We start from the raw sequence: 15,463 nt of genomic DNA, 5'->3' as shown, positions 1-15,463 counted from the left end.
ATTAAATTATAGGTGTATAAGTTTTCTTACGTGACCCGGTGGCGCAACGGTAGCGCGTCTGACTCCAGATCAGAAGGTTGCGTGTTCAAATCACGCCGGGGTCAATGTGTTACTTTTTAACTTTTACAGTTAAACTCTTTTTACTACCAGAAACTTAAAACAAGCAATTTCATTCTGTGGCAATAAATAAAATTAACTAATAGATGAGTTTAGACATAATGAATGATTTTATTTCTTTTTTCCGCGTAATATTTCAATTTAAAAACAGTTTGATCCCTGAGAAACGGTTTAGCAGCATTTCCTATCGTAACAAGAATCTGCAAAAACAAATTTTACATATTTCTAAGTAATTTAAATTATAGGTGTATAAGTTTTCTAACGTGGCCCGGTGGCGCAACGGTAGCGCGTCTGACTCCAGATCAGAAGGTTGCGTGTTCAAATCACGCCCGGGTCAATGTGTTACTTTTTTACTTTTACAGTTAAACTCTTTTTACTACCAAAAACTTAAAACAAGCAATTTCATTCTGTGGCAATAAATAAAATTAACTAATAGATGAGTTTAGACATAATGAATGATTTTATTTCTTTTTCCCACGTAATATTTCAATTTAAAAACAGTTTGATCCCTGAGAAACGGTTTAGCAGCATTTCCTATCGTAACAAGATCGAATCTCCAAAAACAAATTTTATATATTTCTAAGTAATTTAAATTATAGGTGTATAAGTTTTCTAACGTGGCCCGGTGGCGCAACTTTAGCGCGTCTGACTCCAGATCAGAAGGTTGCGTGTTCAAATCACGCACGGGACAATGTGTTACTTTTTAACTTTTACAGTTAAACTCTTTTTACTAAAAAAAACTTAAAACAAGCAATTTCATTCTGTGGCAATAAATAAAATTAACTGATAGATGAGTTTAGACAATATGAATGATTTTATTTCTTTTTCCCACGTAATATTTCAATTTAAAAACAGTTTGATCCCTGAGAAACGGTTTAGCAGCATTTGCTATCATAACAAGAATATCCAAAAATAAATTTTATATATTTCTCAGAAATTTAAATTATAGGTGTATAAGTTTTCTAACGTGGCCCGGTGGCGCAACGGTAGCGCGTCTGACTCCAGATCAGAAGGTTGCGTGTTCAAATCACGTCCGGGTCAATGTGTTACTTTTTAACTTTTACAGTTAAACTCTTTTTACTACCAAAAACTTAAAACAAGCAATTTCATTCTGTGGCAATAAATAAAATTAACTGATAGATGAGTTTAGACAATATGAATGATTTTATTTCTTTTTCCCACGTAATATTTCAATTTAAAAACAGTTTGATCCCTGAGAAACGGTTTAGCAGCATTTCCTATCATAACAAGAATCTCCAAAAATAAATTTTATATATTTCTGAGAAATTTAAATTATAGATGTATAAGTTTTCTACCGTGGCCCGGTGGCGCAACGGTAGCGCGTCTGACTCCAGATCAGAAGGTTGCGTGTTCAAATCACGTCCGGGTCAATGTGTTACTTTTTAACTTTTACAGTTAAACTCTTTTTACTACCAAAAACTTAAAACAAGCAATTTCATTCTGAGGCAATAAATAAAATTAACTGATAGATGAGTTTAGACAATATGAATGATTTTATTTCTTTTTCCCACGTAATATTTCAATTTAAAAACAGTTTGATCCCTGAGAAACGGTTTAGCAGCATTTCCTATCGGAGCAAGAATCTCCATAAACAAATTTTACATATTTCTAAGTAATTTAAATTATAGGTGTATAAGTTTTCTAACGTGGCCCGGTGGCGCAACGGTAGTGCGTCTGACTCCAGATCAGAAGGTTGCGTGTTCAAATCACGTCCGGGTCAATATGTTACTTTTTAACTTTTACAGTTAAACTCTTTATACTACCAAAAACTTAAAACAAGCAATTTCATTCTGAGGCAATAAATAAAATTAACTGATAGATGAGTTTAGACAATATGAATGATTTTATTTCTTTTTCCCACGTAATATTTCAATTTAAAAACAGTTTGATCCCTGAGAAACGGTTTAGCAGCATTTCCTATCGTAACAAGAATCTCCAAAAACAAATTTTACATATTTCTAAGTAATTTAAATTATAGGTGTATAAGTTTTCTAACGTGGCCCGGTGGCGCAACGGTAGCGCGTCTGACTAAAGATCAGAAGGTTGCGTGTTCAAATCACGTCCGGGTCAATGTGTTACTTTTTAACTTTTACAGTTAAACTCTTTTTACTACCAAAAACTTAAAACAAGCAATTTCATTCTGTGGCAATAAATAAAATTAACTGATAGATGAGTTTAGACAATATGAATGATTTTATTTCTTTTTCCCACGTAATATTTCAATTTAAAAACAGTTTGATCCCTGAGAAACGGTTTAGCAGCATTTCCTATCATAACAAGAATCTCCAAAAATAAATTTTATATATTTCTGAGAAATTTAAATTATAGATGTATAAGTTTTCTACCGTGGCCCGGTGGCGCAACGGTAGCGCGTCTGACTCCAGATCAGAAGGTTGCGTGTTCAAATCACGTCCGGGTCAATGTGTTACTTTTTAACTTTTACAGTTAAACTCTTTTTACTACCAAAAACTTAAAACAAGCAATTTCATTCTGAGGCAATAAATAAAATTAACTGATAGATGAGTTTAGACAATATGAATGATTTTATTTCTTTTTCCCACGTAATATTTCAATTTAAAAACAGTTTGATCCCTGAGAAACGGTTTAGCAGCATTTCCTATCGGAGCAAGAATCTCCATAAACAAATTTTACATATTTCTAAGTAATTTAAATTATAGGTGTATAAGTTTTCTAACGTGGCCCGGTGGCGCAACGGTAGTGCGTCTGACTCCAGATCAGAAGGTTGCGTGTTCAAATCACGTCCGGGTCAATATGTTACTTTTTAACTTTTACAGTTAAACTCTTTATACTACCAAAAACTTAAAACAAGCAATTTCATTCTGTGGCAATAAATAAAATTAACTGATAGATGAGTTCAGACAATATGAATGATTTTATTTCTTTTTCCCACGTAATATTTCAATTTAAAAACAGTTTGATCCCTGAGAAACTGTTTAGCAGCATTTCCCATCGTAACAACAATTTCCAAAAACAAATTTTACATATTTCTAAGTAAATTAAATTATAGGTGTATAAGTTTTCTTACGTGGCCCGGTGGCGCAACGGTAGCGCGTCTGACTCCAGATCAGAAGGTTGCGTGTTCAAATCACGTCCGGGTCAATATGTTACTTTTTAACTTTTACAGTTAAACTCTTTTTACTACCAAAAACTTAAAACAAGCAATTTCATTCTGTGGCAATAAATAAAATTAACTCATAGATGAGTTTAGACAATATGAATGATTTTATTTCTTTTTTCCGCGTAATATTTCAATTTAAAAACAGTTTGATCCCTGAGAAACGGTTTAGCAGCATTTCCTATCGTAACAAGAATCTGCAAAAACAAATTTTACATATTTCTAAGTAATTTAAATTATAGGTGTATAAGTTTTCTAACGTGGCCCGGTGGCGCAACGGTAGCGCGTCTGACTCCAGATCAGAAGGTTGCGTGTTCAAATCACGCCCGGGTCAATGTGTTACTTTTTAACTTTTACAGTTAAACTCTTTTTACTACCAAAAACTTAAAACAAGCAATTTCATTCTGTGGCAATAAATAAAATTAACTAATAGATGAGTTTAGACATAATGAATGATTTTATTTCTTTTTCCCACGTAATATTTCAATTTAAAAACAGTTTGATCCCTGAGAAACGGTTTAGCAGCATTTCCTATCGTAACAAGATCGAATCTCCAAAAACAAATTTTATATATTTCTAAGTAATTTAAATTATAGGTGTATAAGTTTTCTAACGTGGCCCGGTGGCGCAACTTTAGCGCGTCTGACTCCAGATCAGAAGGTTGCGTGTTCAAATCACGTCCGGGTCAAGATGTTACTTTTTAACTTTTACAGTTAAACTCTTTTTACTACCAAAAACTTAAAACAAGCAATTTCATTCTGTGGCAATAAATAAAATTAACTGATAGATGAGTTTAGACAATATGAATGATTTTATTTCTTTTTCCCAAGTAATATTTCAATTTAAAAACAGTTTGATCCCTGAGAAACGGTTTAGCAGCATTTCCCATCGTAACAACAATCTCCAAAAACAAATTTTACATATTTCTAAGTAAATTAAATTATAGGTGTATAAGTTTTCTAACGTGGCCCGGTGGCGCAACGGTAGCGCGTTTGACTCCAGATCAGAAGATTGCGTGTTCAAATCACGTCCGGGTCAATGTGTTACTCTTTAACTTTTACAGTTAAACTCTTTTTACTACTAAAAACTTAAAACAAGCAATTTCATTCTGTGGCAATAAATAAAATTAACTAATAGATGAGTTTAGACAATATGAATGATTTTATTTCTTTTTCCCACGTAATATTTCAATTTAAAAACAGTTTGATCCCTGAGAAACGGTTTAGCAGCATTTCCCATCGTATCAAGAATCTCCAAAAACAAATTTTACATATTTCTAAGTAATTTAAATTATAGGTGTATAAGTTTTCTAACGTGGCCCGGTGGCGCAACGGCAGCGCGTGTGACTCCAGATAAAAGGTTGCGTCTTCAAATCACGTCCGGGTCAAGGTGTTACTTTTTAACTTTTACAGTTAAACTCTTTTTACTACCAAATACTTAAAACAAGCAATTTCATTCTGTGGCAATAAATAAAATTAACTGATAGATGAGTTTAGACAATATGAATGATTTTATTTCTTTTTCCCACGTAATATTTCAATTTAAAAACAGTTTGATCCCTGAGAAACTTTTTAGCAGCATTTCCCATCGTAACAACAATCTCCAAAAACAAATTTTACATATTTCTAAGTAAATTAAATTATAGGTGTATAAGTTTTCTAACGTGGCCCGGTGGCGCAACGGTAGCGCGTCTGACTCCAGATCAGAAGGTTGCGTGTTCAAATCACGTCCGGGTCAATGTGTTACTCTTTAACTTTTACAGTTAAACTCTTTTTACTACTAAAAACTTAAAACAAGCAATTTCATTCTGTGGCAATAAATAAAATTAACTAATAGATGAGTTTAGACAATATGAATGATTTTATTTCTTTTTCCCACGTAATATTTCAATTTAAAAACAGTTTGATCCCTGAGAAACTGTTTAGCAGCATTTCCCATCGTAACAACAATCTCCAAAAACAAATTTTACATATTTCTAAGTAAATTAAATTATAGGTGTATAAGTTTTCTAACGTGGCCCGGTGGAGCAACGGTAGCGCGTCTGACTCCAGATCAGAAGGTTGCGTGTTCAAATCACGTCCGGGTCAATATGATACTTTTTAACTTTTACAGTTAAACTCTTTTTACTACCAAAAACTTAAAACAAGCAATTTCATTCTGTGGCAATAAATAAAATTAACTGATAGATGAGTTTAGACAATAAGAATGATTTTATTTCTTTTTTCCACGTAATATTTCAATTTAAAAACAGTTTGATCCCTGAGAAACTGTTTAGCAGCATTTCCCATCGTAACAAGAATCTCCAAAAACAAATTTTACATATTTCTAAGTAAATTTAATTATAGGTGTATAAGTTTTCTAACGTGACCCGGTGGCGCAACGGTAGCACGTCTGACTCCAGATCAGAAGGTTGCGTGTTCAAATCACGTCCGGGTCAACGTGTTACTCTTTAACTTTTACAGTTAAACTCTTTTTACTACTAAAAACTTAAAACAAGCAATTTCATTCTGTGGCAATAAATAAAATTAACTAATAGATGAGTTTAGACAATATGAATGATTTTATTTCTTTTTCCCACGTAATATTTCAATTTAAAAACAGTTTGATCCCTGAGAAACTGTTTAGCAGCATTTCCCATCGTAACAACAATCTCCAAAAACAAATTTTACATATTTCTAAGAAAATTAAATTATAGGTGTATAAGTTTTCTAACGTGGCCCGGTGGCGCAACGGTAGCGCGTCTGACTCCAGATCAGAAGGTTGCGTGTTCAAATCACGTCCGGGTCAATGTGTTACTTTTTAACTTTTACAGTTAAACTCTTTTTACCACCAAAAACTTAAAACAAGCAATTTCATTTTGTGGCAATAAATAAAATTAACTGATAGATGAGTTTAGACCAGTGTTTCCCAACGTGGGGCAAATGCCCCACTGGGGGGCAATTTGATTGTTAAGGGGGGCAATTCGAAAATGAACTCGACAAGAGTTTAACCCTTTTGCTCCGGGCCATTTAAATGCAATGCTAGACTTGGGGGCCAAAATTGAAAGAAAAAAGCAAATTCTAAAATAATTGCGGCCAATAAATATTATGTGACTTAGCGATTTTTTAAGCGACAAACCTGAAATGAAGTATCTGTTAACAATCGATGGTAAAGCATTTGTGAGTTATTTAGCCGATATCTTTGAAAAACTAAATATATTAAATAAGCAACTTCAAGCAACAAATGAAACTCTTGCTGATGCAAAAGCGAAGATATTTGATTTCATTACTCTTATTGAGTTATGTCAGAAATATATAAACAAACAAAATGATACCTCTGTACTTGTTATTGTCGATCATCTGAACATTCCATCGACTGATTTACAAGAAAGATTTTCTGATTTAAAACAAATTGATTTTCCAGCACGGATGATACAGTCAATGTTAGTGAATTTGTTTGATATATAAAATATGCAGTGTCAAGAAGAACTCGCAGAAATGCAAAATTATGAGTCAGTTAAAACTTTAATAAAAGGAGTGATTTGTGAAGGAGAGGTTTTGTGAGGAAACAGAAATCAAATACCCAAATTCAACCAAATGTGCACGAAAACTATTGTTACAGTTTCCATCTTCATATTTAACTGAATGCGGATTTAGTTTTGTAAATGATTTACTGATAAAAAAAAATAAAAAAAAGGAAATCGCCTGGATGTAATACAACGGGGAGACCTTCGTAACAAAAATCTCCAAAAACAAATTTTATATATTTCTAAGTAATTTAAATTATAGGTGTATAAGTTTTCTAACGTGGCCCGGTGGCGCAACGGTAGCGCGTCTGACTCCAGATCAGAAGGTTGCGTGTTCAAATCACGTCCGGGTCAAGATGCTACTTTTTAACGTTTACAGTTAAACTCTTTTTACTACCAAAAACTTAAAACAAGCAATTTCATTCTGTTTCAATAAATAAAATTAACTGATAGATGAGTTTAGACAATATGAATGATTTTATTTCTATTTCCCACGTAATATTTCAATTTAAAAACAGTTTGATCCCTGAGAAACGGTTTAGCAGCATTTCCCATCGTAACAACAATCTCAAAAAACAAATTTTACATATTTCTAAGTAAATTAAATTATATGTGTATAAGTTTTCTAACGCGGCCCGGTGGCGCAACGGTAGCGCGTCTGACTCCAGATCAGAAGGTTGCGTGTTCAAATCACGTCCGGGTCAATGTGTTACTTTGTAACTTTTACAGTTAAACTCTTTTTGCTACCAAAAACTTAAAAGAAGCAATTTCGTTCTGTGGCAATAAATAAAATTAACTGATAGATGAGTTTAGACAATATGAATAATTTTATTTCTTTTTCCCACGTAATATTTCAATTTAAAAACAGTTTGATCCCTGAGAAACGGTTTAGCAGCATTTCCCATCGTATCAAGAATCTCCAAAAACAAATTTTACATATTTCTAAGTAATTTAAATTATAGGTGTATAAGTTTTCTAACGTGGCCCGGTGGCGCAACGGCAGCGCGTGTGACTCCAGATAAAAGGTTGCGTCTTCAAATCACGTCCGGGTCAAGGTGTTACTTTTTAACTTTTACAGTTAAACTCTTTTTACTACCAAAAACTTAAAACAAGCAGTTTCATTCTGTGGCAATAAATAAAATTAACTGATAGATGAGTTTAGACAATATGAATGATTTTATTTCTTTTTCCCACGTAATATTTCAATTTAAAAACAGTTTGATCCCTGAGAAACGGTTTAGCAGCATTTCCCATCGTATCAAGAATCTTCAAAAACAAATTTTACATATTTCTAAGTAATTTAAATTATAGGTGTATAAGTTTTCTAACGTGGCCCGGTGGCGCAACGGCAGCGCGTGTGACTCCAGATAAAAGGTTGCGTCTTCAAATCACGTCCGGGTCAAGGTGTTACTTTTTAACTTTTACAGTTAAACTCTTTTTACTACCAAAAACTTAAAACAAGCAGTTTCATTCTGTGGCAATAAATAAAATTAACTGATAGATGAGTTTAGACAATATGAATGATTTTATTTCTTTTTCCCACGTAATATTTCAATTTAAAAACAGTTTGATCCCTGAGAAACGGTTTAGCAGCATTTCCCATCGTATCAAGAATCTTCAAAAACAAATTTTACATATTTCTAAGTAATTTAAATTATAGGTGTATAAGTTTTCTAACGTGGCCCGGTGGCGCAACGGCAGCGCGTGTGACTCCAGATAAAAGGTTGCGTCTTCAAATCACGTCCGGGTCAAGGTGTTACTTTTTAACTTTTACAGTTAAACTCTTTTTACTACCAAAAACTTAAAACAAGCAATTTCATTCTGTGGCAATAAATAAAATTAACTGATAGATGAGTTTAGACAATATGAATGATTTTATTTCTTTTTCCCACGTAATATTTCAATTTAAAAACAGTTTGATCCCTGAGAAACTGTTTAGCAGCATTTCCCATCGTAACAACAATCTCCAAAAACAAATTTTACATATTTCTAAGTAAATTAAATTATAGGTGTATAAGTTTTCTAACGTGGCCCGGTGGCGCAACGGTAGCGCGTCTGACTCCAGATCAGAAGGTTGCGTGTTCAAATCACGTCCGGGTCAATGTGTTACTCTTTAACTTTTACAGTTAAACTCTTTTTACTACTAAAAACTTAAAACAAGCAATTTCATTCTGTGGCAATAAATAAAATTAACTAATAGATGAGTTTAGACAATATGAATGATTTTATTTCTTTTTCCCACGTAATATTTCAATTTAAAAACAGTTTGATCCCTGAGAAACTGTTTAGCAGCATTTCCCATCGTAACAACAATCTCCAAAAACAAATTTTACATATTTCTAAGTAAATTAAATTATAGGTGTATAAGTTTTCTAACGTGGCCCGGTGGAGCAACGGTAGCGCGTCTGACTCCAGATCAGAAGGTTGCGTGTTCAAATCACGTCCGGGTCAATATGTTACTTTTTAACTTTTACAGTTAAACTCTTTTTACTACCAAAAACTTAAAACAAGCAATTTCATTCTGTGGCAATAAATAAAATTAACTGATAGATGAGTTTAGACAATAAGAATGATTTTATTTCTTTTTTCCACGTAATATTTCAATTTAAAAACAGTTTGATCCCTGAGAAACTGTTTAGCAGCATTTCCCATCGTAACAAGAATCTCCATAACAAATTTTACATATTTCTAAGTAAATTTAATTATAGGTGTATAAGTTTTCTAACGTGACCCGGTGGCGCAACGGTAGCACGTCTGACTCCAGATCAGAAGGTTGCGTGTTCAAATCACGTCCGGGTCAACGTGTTACTCTTTAACTTTTACAGTTAAACTCTTTTTACTACTAAAAACTTAAAACAAGCAATTTCATTCTGTGGCAATAAATAAAATTAACTAATAGATGAGTTTAGACAATATGAATGATTTTATTTCTTTTTCCCACGTAATATTTCAATTTAAAAACAGTTTGATCCCTGAGAAACTGTTTAGCAGCATTTCCCATCGTAACAACAATCTCCAAAAACAAATTTTACATATTTCTAAGAAAATTAAATTATAGGTGTATAAGTTTTCTAACGTGGCCCGGTGGCGCAACGGTAGCGCGTCTGACTCCAGATCAGAAGGTTGCGTGTTCAAATCACGTCCGGGTCAATGTGTTACTTTTTAACTTTTACAGTTAAACTCTTTTTACCACCAAAAACTTAAAACAAGCAATTTCATTTTGTGGCAATAAATAAAATTAACTGATAGATGAGTTTAGACCAGTGTTTCCCAACGTGGGGCAAATGCCCCACTGGGGGGCAATTTGATTGTTAAGGGGGGCAATTCGAAAATGAACTCGACAAGAGTTTAACCCTTTTGCTCCGGGCCATTTAAATGCAATGCTAGACTTGGGGGCCAAAATTGAAAGAAAAAAGCAAATTCTAAAATAATTGCGGCCAATAAATATTATGTGACTTAGCGATTTTTTAAGCGACAAACCTGAAATGAAGTATCTGTTAACAATCGATGGTAAAGCATTTGTGAGTTATTTAGCCGATATCTTTGAAAAACTAAATATATTAAATAAGCAACTTCAAGCAACAAATGAAACTCTTGCTGATGCAAAAGCGAAGATATTTGATTTCATTACTCTTATTGAGTTATGTCAGAAATATATAAACAAACAAAATGATACCTCTGTACTTGTTATTGTCGATCATCTGAACATTCCATCGACTGATTTACAAGAAAGATTTTCTGATTTAAAACAAATTGATTTTCCAGCACGGATGATACAGTCAATGTTAGTGAATTTGTTTGATATATAAAATATGCAGTGTCAAGAAGAACTCGCAGAAATGCAAAATTATGAGTCAGTTAAAACTTTAATAAAAGGAGTGATTTGTGAAGGAGAGGTTTTGTGAGGAAACAGAAATCAAATACCCAAATTCAACCAAATGTGCACGAAAACTATTGTTACAGTTTCCATCTTCATATTTAACTGAATGCGGATTTAGTTTTGTAAATGATTTACTGATAAAAAAAAATAAAAAAAAGGAAATCGCCTGGATGTAATACAACGGGGAGACCTTCGTAACAAGAATCTCCAAAAACAAATTTTATATATTTCTAAGTAATTTAAATTATAGGTGTATAAGTTTTCTAACGTGGCCCGGTGGCGCAACGGTAGCGCGTCTGACTCCAGATCAGAAGGTTGCGTGTTCAAATCACGTCCGGGTCAAGATGCTACTTTTTAACGTTTACAGTTAAACTCTTTTTACTACCAAAAACTTAAAACAAGCAATTTCATTCTGTTTCAATAAATAAAATTAACTGATAGATGAGTTTAGACAATATGAATGATTTTATTTCTATTTCCCACGTAATATTTCAATTTAAAAACAGTTTGATCCCTGAGAAACGGTTTAGCAGCATTTCCCATCGTAACAACAATCTCAAAAAACAAATTTTACATATTTCTAAGTAAATTAAATTATATGTGTATAAGTTTTCTAACGCGGCCCGGTGGCGCAACGGTAGCGCGTCTGACTCCAGATCAGAAGGTTGCGTGTTCAAATCACGTCCGGGTCAATGTGTTACTTTGTAACTTTTACAGTTAAACTCTTTTTGCTACCAAAAACTTAAAAGAAGCAATTTCGTTCTGTTGCAATAAATAAAATTAACTAATAGATGAGTTTAGACAATATGAATGATTTTATGTCTTTTTCCCACGTAATATTTCAATTTAAAAACAGTTTGATCCCTGAGAAACGGTTTAGCAGCATTTCCTTTCGTAACAAGAATCTCCAAAAACAAATTTTATATATTTCTAAGTAATTTAAATTATAGGAGTATAAGTTTTCTAACGTGGCCGGCCCGGTGGCGCAACGGTAGCGCGTCTGACTCCAGATCAGAAGGTTGCGTGTTCAAATCACGTCCGGGTCAAGATGCTACTTTTTAACTTTTACAGTTAAACTCTTTTTACTACCAAAAACTTAAAACAAGCAGTTTCATTCTGTGGCAATAAATAAAATTAACTGATAGATGAGTTTAGACAATATGAATGATTTTATTTCTTTTTCCCACGCAATATTTCAATTCAAAAACAGTTTGATCCCTGAGAAACGGTTTAGCAGCATTTCCAATCGTAACAAGAATCTCCAAAAACAAATTTTATATATTTCTAAGTAATTTAAATTATAGGTGTATAAGTTTTCTAACGTGTCCCGGCGGCGCAACGGTAGCGCGTCTGACTCCAGATCAGAAGGTTGCGTGTTCAAATCACGTCCGGGTCAAGATGCTACTTTTTAACTTTTACAGTTAAACTCTTTTTACTACCAAAAACTTAAAACAAGCAATTTCATTCTGTTGCAATAAATAAAATTAACTGATAAATGAGTTTAGACAATATGAATGATTTTATTTCTTTTTCCCACGTAATATTTCAATTTAAAAACAGTTTGATCCCTGAGAAACGGTTTAGCAGCATTTCCCATCGTAACAACAATCTCCGAAAACAAATTTTACATATTTCTAAGTAAATTAAATTATAGGTGTATAAGTTTTCTAACGTGGCCCGGTGGCGCAACTGTAGCGCGTCTGACTCCAGATCAGAAGGTTGCGTGTTCAAATCACGTCCGGGTCAATGTGTTACTTTGTAACATTTACAGTTAAACTCTTTTTTCTACCAAAAACTTAAAACAAGCAATTTCATTCTGTTGCAATAAATAAAATTAACTAATAGATGAGTTTAGACAATATGAATGATTTTATTTCTTTTTCCCACGTAATATTTCTATTTACAAACAGTTTGATCCCTGAGAAACGGTTTAGCAGCATTTCCTATCGTAACAAGATGGAATCTCCAAAAACAAATTTTATATATATCTAAATAATTTAAATTATAGGTGTATAAGTTTTCTAACGTGGCCCGGTGGCGCAACGGTAGCGCGTCTGACTCCAGATCAGAAGGTTGCGTGTTCAAATCACGTCCGGGTCAAGATGTTACTTTTTAACTTTTACAGTTAAACTCTTTTTACTACGAAAAACTTAAAACAAGCAATTTCATTCTGTGGCAATAAATAAAATTAACTGATAGATGAGTTTAGACAATATGAATGATTTTATTTCTTTTTCCCACGTAATATTTCAATTTAAAAACAGTTTGATCCCTGAGAAACGGTTTAGCAGCATTTCCTATCGTAACAAGAATCTCCAAAAACAAATTTTATATATTTCTAAGTAACTTAAATTATAGGTGTATAAGTTTACTAACGTGGAACGGTGGCGCAACGGTAGCGCGTCTGACTCCAGATCAGAAGGTTGCGTGTTCAAATCACGTCCGGGTCAAGATGCTACTTTTTAACTTTTACAGTTAAACTCTTTTTACTACCAAAAACTTAAAACAAGCAATTTCATTCTGTTTCAATAAATAAAATTAACTGATAGATGAGTTTAGACAATATGAATGATTTTATTTCTTTTTCCCACGTAATATTTCAATTTAAAAACAGTTTGATCCCTGAGAAACGGTTTAGCAGCATTTCCCATCGTAACAACAATCTCCAAAAACAAATTTTACATATTTCTAAGTAAATTAAATTATAGTTGTATAAGTTTTCTAACGTGGCCCGGTGGCGCAACGGTAGCGCGTCTGACTCCAGATAAGAAGGTTGCGTGTTCAAATCACGTCCGGGTCAATGTGTTACTTTGTAACTTTTACAGTTAAACTCTTTTTACTACCAAAAACTTTAAAGAAGCAATTTCATTCTGTTGCAATAAATAAAATTAACTAATAGATGAGTTTAGACAATATGAATGATTTCATGTCTTTTTCCCACGTAATATTTCAATTTAAAAAAAGTTTGATCCCTGAGAAACGGTTTAGCAGCATTTCCTTTCGTAACAAGAATCTCCAAAAACAAATTTTATATATTTCTAAGTAATTTAAATTATAGGTGTATAAGTTTTCTACCGTGGCCCTGTGGCGCAACGGTAGCGCGTCTGACTGCAGATCAGAAGGTTGCGTGTTCAAATCACGTCCGGGTCAAGATGTTACTTTTTAACTTTTACAGTTAAACTCTTTTTACCCCAAAAAACTTAAAACAAGCAATTTCATTCTGTGGCAATAAATAAAATTAACTGATAGATGAGTTTTGACAATATGAATGATTTTATTTCTTTTTCCCACGTAAGATTTCAATTTAAAAACAGTTTGATCCCTGAGAAACGGTTTAGCAGCAGTTCCCATCGTAACAACAATCTCCAAAAACAAATGTTACATATTTCTAAGTAAATTAAATTATAGGTGTATAAGTTTTCTAACGTGGCCCGGTGGCGCAACGGTAGCGCGTCTGACTCCAGATCAGAAGGTTGCGTGTTCAAATCACGTCCGGGTCAAGATGTTTCTTTTTAACTTTTACAGTTAAACTCTTTTTACAACCAAAAACTTAAAACAAGCAATTTCATTCTGTGGCAATAAATAAAATTAACTGATAGATGATTTTAGACAATATGAATGATTTTATTTCTTTTTCCCACGTAATATTTCAATTTAAAAACAGTTTGATCCCTGAGAAACGGTTTAGCAGCATTTCCTATCGTAACAAGAATCTCCAAAAACAAATTTTATATATTTCTAAGTAATTTAAATTATAGGTGTGTAAGTTTTCTAACGTGAACCGGTGGCGCAACGGTAGCGCGTCTGACTCCAGATCAGAAGGTTGCGTGTTCAAATCACGTCCGGGTCAAGATGTTATTTTTTAACTTTTACAGTTAAACTCTTTTTACCACCAAAAACTTAAAACAAGCAATTTCATTCTGTGGCAATAAATAAAATTAACTGATAGATGAGTTTTGACAATATGAATGATTTTATTTCTTTTTCCCACGTAAGATTTCAATTTAAAAACAGTTTGATCCCTGATAAACGGTTTAGCAGCATTTCCTATCGTAACAAGAATCTCCAAAAACAAATTTTATATATTTCTAAGTAATTTAAACTATAGGTGTATAAGTTTTCTAACGTCGCCCGGTGGCGCAACGGTAGCGCGTCTGACTCCAGATCAGAAGGTTGCGTGTTCAAATCACGTCCGGTTCAATATGGTAGTTTTTAACTTTTACAGTTAAACTCTTTTTACTACTAAAAACTTAAAACAAGCAATTTCATTCTGTGGCAATAAATAAAATTAACTAATAGATGAGTTTAGACAATATGAATGATTTTATTTCTTTTTCCCACGTAATATTTCAATTTAAAAACAGTTTGATCCCTGAGAAACGGTTTAGCAGCATTTCCTATCGTAACAAGAATCTCCAAAAATAAATTTTATATATTTCTAAGTAACTTAAATTATAGGTGTATGAGTTTTCTAACGTGGCCCGGTGGCACAACGGTAGCGCGTCTGACTCCAGATCGGAAGGTTGCTTGTTCAAATCATGTCCGGGTCAAAAATTTTACTTTTTGACTTTTACAGTTAAACTGGTTTTACTGCCAAAAACTTAAGACAAGCAATTTCATTCTGTGGCAATAAATAAAATTAACTGATAGATGAGTTTAGACAATATGAATGATTTTATTTCTTTTTCCACGTAATATTTCAATTTAAAAACAGTTTGATCCCTGAGAAACGGTTCAGCAGCATTTCCTATCGTAACAAGAATCTCCAAAAACAAATTTTACATATTTCTAAGTAATTTAAATT

At 33.0% G+C, this 15,463-nt stretch overlaps 2 protein-coding genes and 33 non-coding genes across 35 annotated transcripts in view; 34 read left to right on the top strand and 1 right to left on the bottom strand.

Moving 5' to 3' along the window:
• LOC107446022 (uncharacterized) overlaps positions 1-15,463 on the bottom strand; it is a 194,463-nt gene that overhangs the window by 90,784 nt on the left and 88,216 nt on the right. The window lies entirely within an intron of this gene.
• Positions 1-15,463, top strand: part of LOC147802258 (uncharacterized) — a 106,614-nt gene that overhangs the window by 30,928 nt on the left and 60,223 nt on the right. The gene's annotated exons all lie outside the window — the stretch shown is intronic.
• TRNAW-CCA (transfer RNA tryptophan (anticodon CCA)) lies at positions 33-104 on the top strand. The gene has a single exon. It is a non-coding gene; the product is annotated as a tRNA-Trp (tRNA).
• Positions 383-454, top strand: TRNAW-CCA (transfer RNA tryptophan (anticodon CCA)). Its single transcript has one exon. It is a non-coding gene; the product is annotated as a tRNA-Trp (tRNA).
• TRNAW-CCA (transfer RNA tryptophan (anticodon CCA)) lies at positions 1,087-1,158 on the top strand. Its single transcript has one exon. It is a non-coding gene; the product is annotated as a tRNA-Trp (tRNA).
• Positions 1,437-1,508, top strand: TRNAW-CCA (transfer RNA tryptophan (anticodon CCA)). Its single transcript has one exon. It is a non-coding gene; the product is annotated as a tRNA-Trp (tRNA).
• TRNAW-CCA (transfer RNA tryptophan (anticodon CCA)) lies at positions 1,787-1,858 on the top strand. The gene has a single exon. It is a non-coding gene; the product is annotated as a tRNA-Trp (tRNA).
• Positions 2,137-2,208, top strand: TRNAF-AAA (transfer RNA phenylalanine (anticodon AAA)). Its single transcript has one exon. It is a non-coding gene; the product is annotated as a tRNA-Phe (tRNA).
• On the top strand, positions 2,487-2,558 carry TRNAW-CCA (transfer RNA tryptophan (anticodon CCA)). Its single transcript has one exon. It is a non-coding gene; the product is annotated as a tRNA-Trp (tRNA).
• On the top strand, positions 2,837-2,908 carry TRNAW-CCA (transfer RNA tryptophan (anticodon CCA)). Its single transcript has one exon. It is a non-coding gene; the product is annotated as a tRNA-Trp (tRNA).
• TRNAW-CCA (transfer RNA tryptophan (anticodon CCA)) lies at positions 3,187-3,258 on the top strand. Its single transcript has one exon. It is a non-coding gene; the product is annotated as a tRNA-Trp (tRNA).
• Positions 3,537-3,608, top strand: TRNAW-CCA (transfer RNA tryptophan (anticodon CCA)). The gene has a single exon. It is a non-coding gene; the product is annotated as a tRNA-Trp (tRNA).
• On the top strand, positions 3,891-3,962 carry TRNAW-CCA (transfer RNA tryptophan (anticodon CCA)). Its single transcript has one exon. It is a non-coding gene; the product is annotated as a tRNA-Trp (tRNA).
• TRNAW-CCA (transfer RNA tryptophan (anticodon CCA)) lies at positions 4,241-4,312 on the top strand. The gene has a single exon. It is a non-coding gene; the product is annotated as a tRNA-Trp (tRNA).
• Positions 4,940-5,011, top strand: TRNAW-CCA (transfer RNA tryptophan (anticodon CCA)). The gene has a single exon. It is a non-coding gene; the product is annotated as a tRNA-Trp (tRNA).
• On the top strand, positions 5,290-5,361 carry TRNAW-CCA (transfer RNA tryptophan (anticodon CCA)). Its single transcript has one exon. It is a non-coding gene; the product is annotated as a tRNA-Trp (tRNA).
• On the top strand, positions 5,640-5,711 carry TRNAW-CCA (transfer RNA tryptophan (anticodon CCA)). Its single transcript has one exon. It is a non-coding gene; the product is annotated as a tRNA-Trp (tRNA).
• TRNAW-CCA (transfer RNA tryptophan (anticodon CCA)) lies at positions 5,990-6,061 on the top strand. The gene has a single exon. It is a non-coding gene; the product is annotated as a tRNA-Trp (tRNA).
• On the top strand, positions 7,062-7,133 carry TRNAW-CCA (transfer RNA tryptophan (anticodon CCA)). The gene has a single exon. It is a non-coding gene; the product is annotated as a tRNA-Trp (tRNA).
• Positions 7,412-7,483, top strand: TRNAW-CCA (transfer RNA tryptophan (anticodon CCA)). The gene has a single exon. It is a non-coding gene; the product is annotated as a tRNA-Trp (tRNA).
• Positions 8,809-8,880, top strand: TRNAW-CCA (transfer RNA tryptophan (anticodon CCA)). The gene has a single exon. It is a non-coding gene; the product is annotated as a tRNA-Trp (tRNA).
• TRNAW-CCA (transfer RNA tryptophan (anticodon CCA)) lies at positions 9,159-9,230 on the top strand. Its single transcript has one exon. It is a non-coding gene; the product is annotated as a tRNA-Trp (tRNA).
• Positions 9,508-9,579, top strand: TRNAW-CCA (transfer RNA tryptophan (anticodon CCA)). The gene has a single exon. It is a non-coding gene; the product is annotated as a tRNA-Trp (tRNA).
• On the top strand, positions 9,858-9,929 carry TRNAW-CCA (transfer RNA tryptophan (anticodon CCA)). The gene has a single exon. It is a non-coding gene; the product is annotated as a tRNA-Trp (tRNA).
• Positions 10,930-11,001, top strand: TRNAW-CCA (transfer RNA tryptophan (anticodon CCA)). Its single transcript has one exon. It is a non-coding gene; the product is annotated as a tRNA-Trp (tRNA).
• On the top strand, positions 11,280-11,351 carry TRNAW-CCA (transfer RNA tryptophan (anticodon CCA)). The gene has a single exon. It is a non-coding gene; the product is annotated as a tRNA-Trp (tRNA).
• Positions 11,634-11,705, top strand: TRNAW-CCA (transfer RNA tryptophan (anticodon CCA)). Its single transcript has one exon. It is a non-coding gene; the product is annotated as a tRNA-Trp (tRNA).
• Positions 11,984-12,055, top strand: TRNAW-CCA (transfer RNA tryptophan (anticodon CCA)). The gene has a single exon. It is a non-coding gene; the product is annotated as a tRNA-Trp (tRNA).
• Positions 12,334-12,405, top strand: TRNAW-CCA (transfer RNA tryptophan (anticodon CCA)). The gene has a single exon. It is a non-coding gene; the product is annotated as a tRNA-Trp (tRNA).
• TRNAW-CCA (transfer RNA tryptophan (anticodon CCA)) lies at positions 12,688-12,759 on the top strand. The gene has a single exon. It is a non-coding gene; the product is annotated as a tRNA-Trp (tRNA).
• Positions 13,388-13,459, top strand: TRNAW-CCA (transfer RNA tryptophan (anticodon CCA)). Its single transcript has one exon. It is a non-coding gene; the product is annotated as a tRNA-Trp (tRNA).
• On the top strand, positions 14,088-14,159 carry TRNAW-CCA (transfer RNA tryptophan (anticodon CCA)). Its single transcript has one exon. It is a non-coding gene; the product is annotated as a tRNA-Trp (tRNA).
• Positions 14,438-14,509, top strand: TRNAW-CCA (transfer RNA tryptophan (anticodon CCA)). The gene has a single exon. It is a non-coding gene; the product is annotated as a tRNA-Trp (tRNA).
• Positions 14,789-14,859, top strand: TRNAW-CCA (transfer RNA tryptophan (anticodon CCA)). The gene has a single exon. It is a non-coding gene; the product is annotated as a tRNA-Trp (tRNA).
• On the top strand, positions 15,138-15,209 carry TRNAW-CCA (transfer RNA tryptophan (anticodon CCA)). Its single transcript has one exon. It is a non-coding gene; the product is annotated as a tRNA-Trp (tRNA).

This window comes from Parasteatoda tepidariorum, chromosome 10 (genome assembly GCF_982258835.1).
Source record: "Parasteatoda tepidariorum strain Cologne lab strain chromosome 10, Ptep-v5.0, whole genome shotgun sequence".
Lineage (NCBI taxonomy): Eukaryota > Metazoa > Arthropoda > Arachnida > Araneae > Theridiidae > Parasteatoda > Parasteatoda tepidariorum.
Note: the sequence above shows the minus strand (reverse complement) of the source record. Positions and strands in the feature narration are given on the sequence as shown.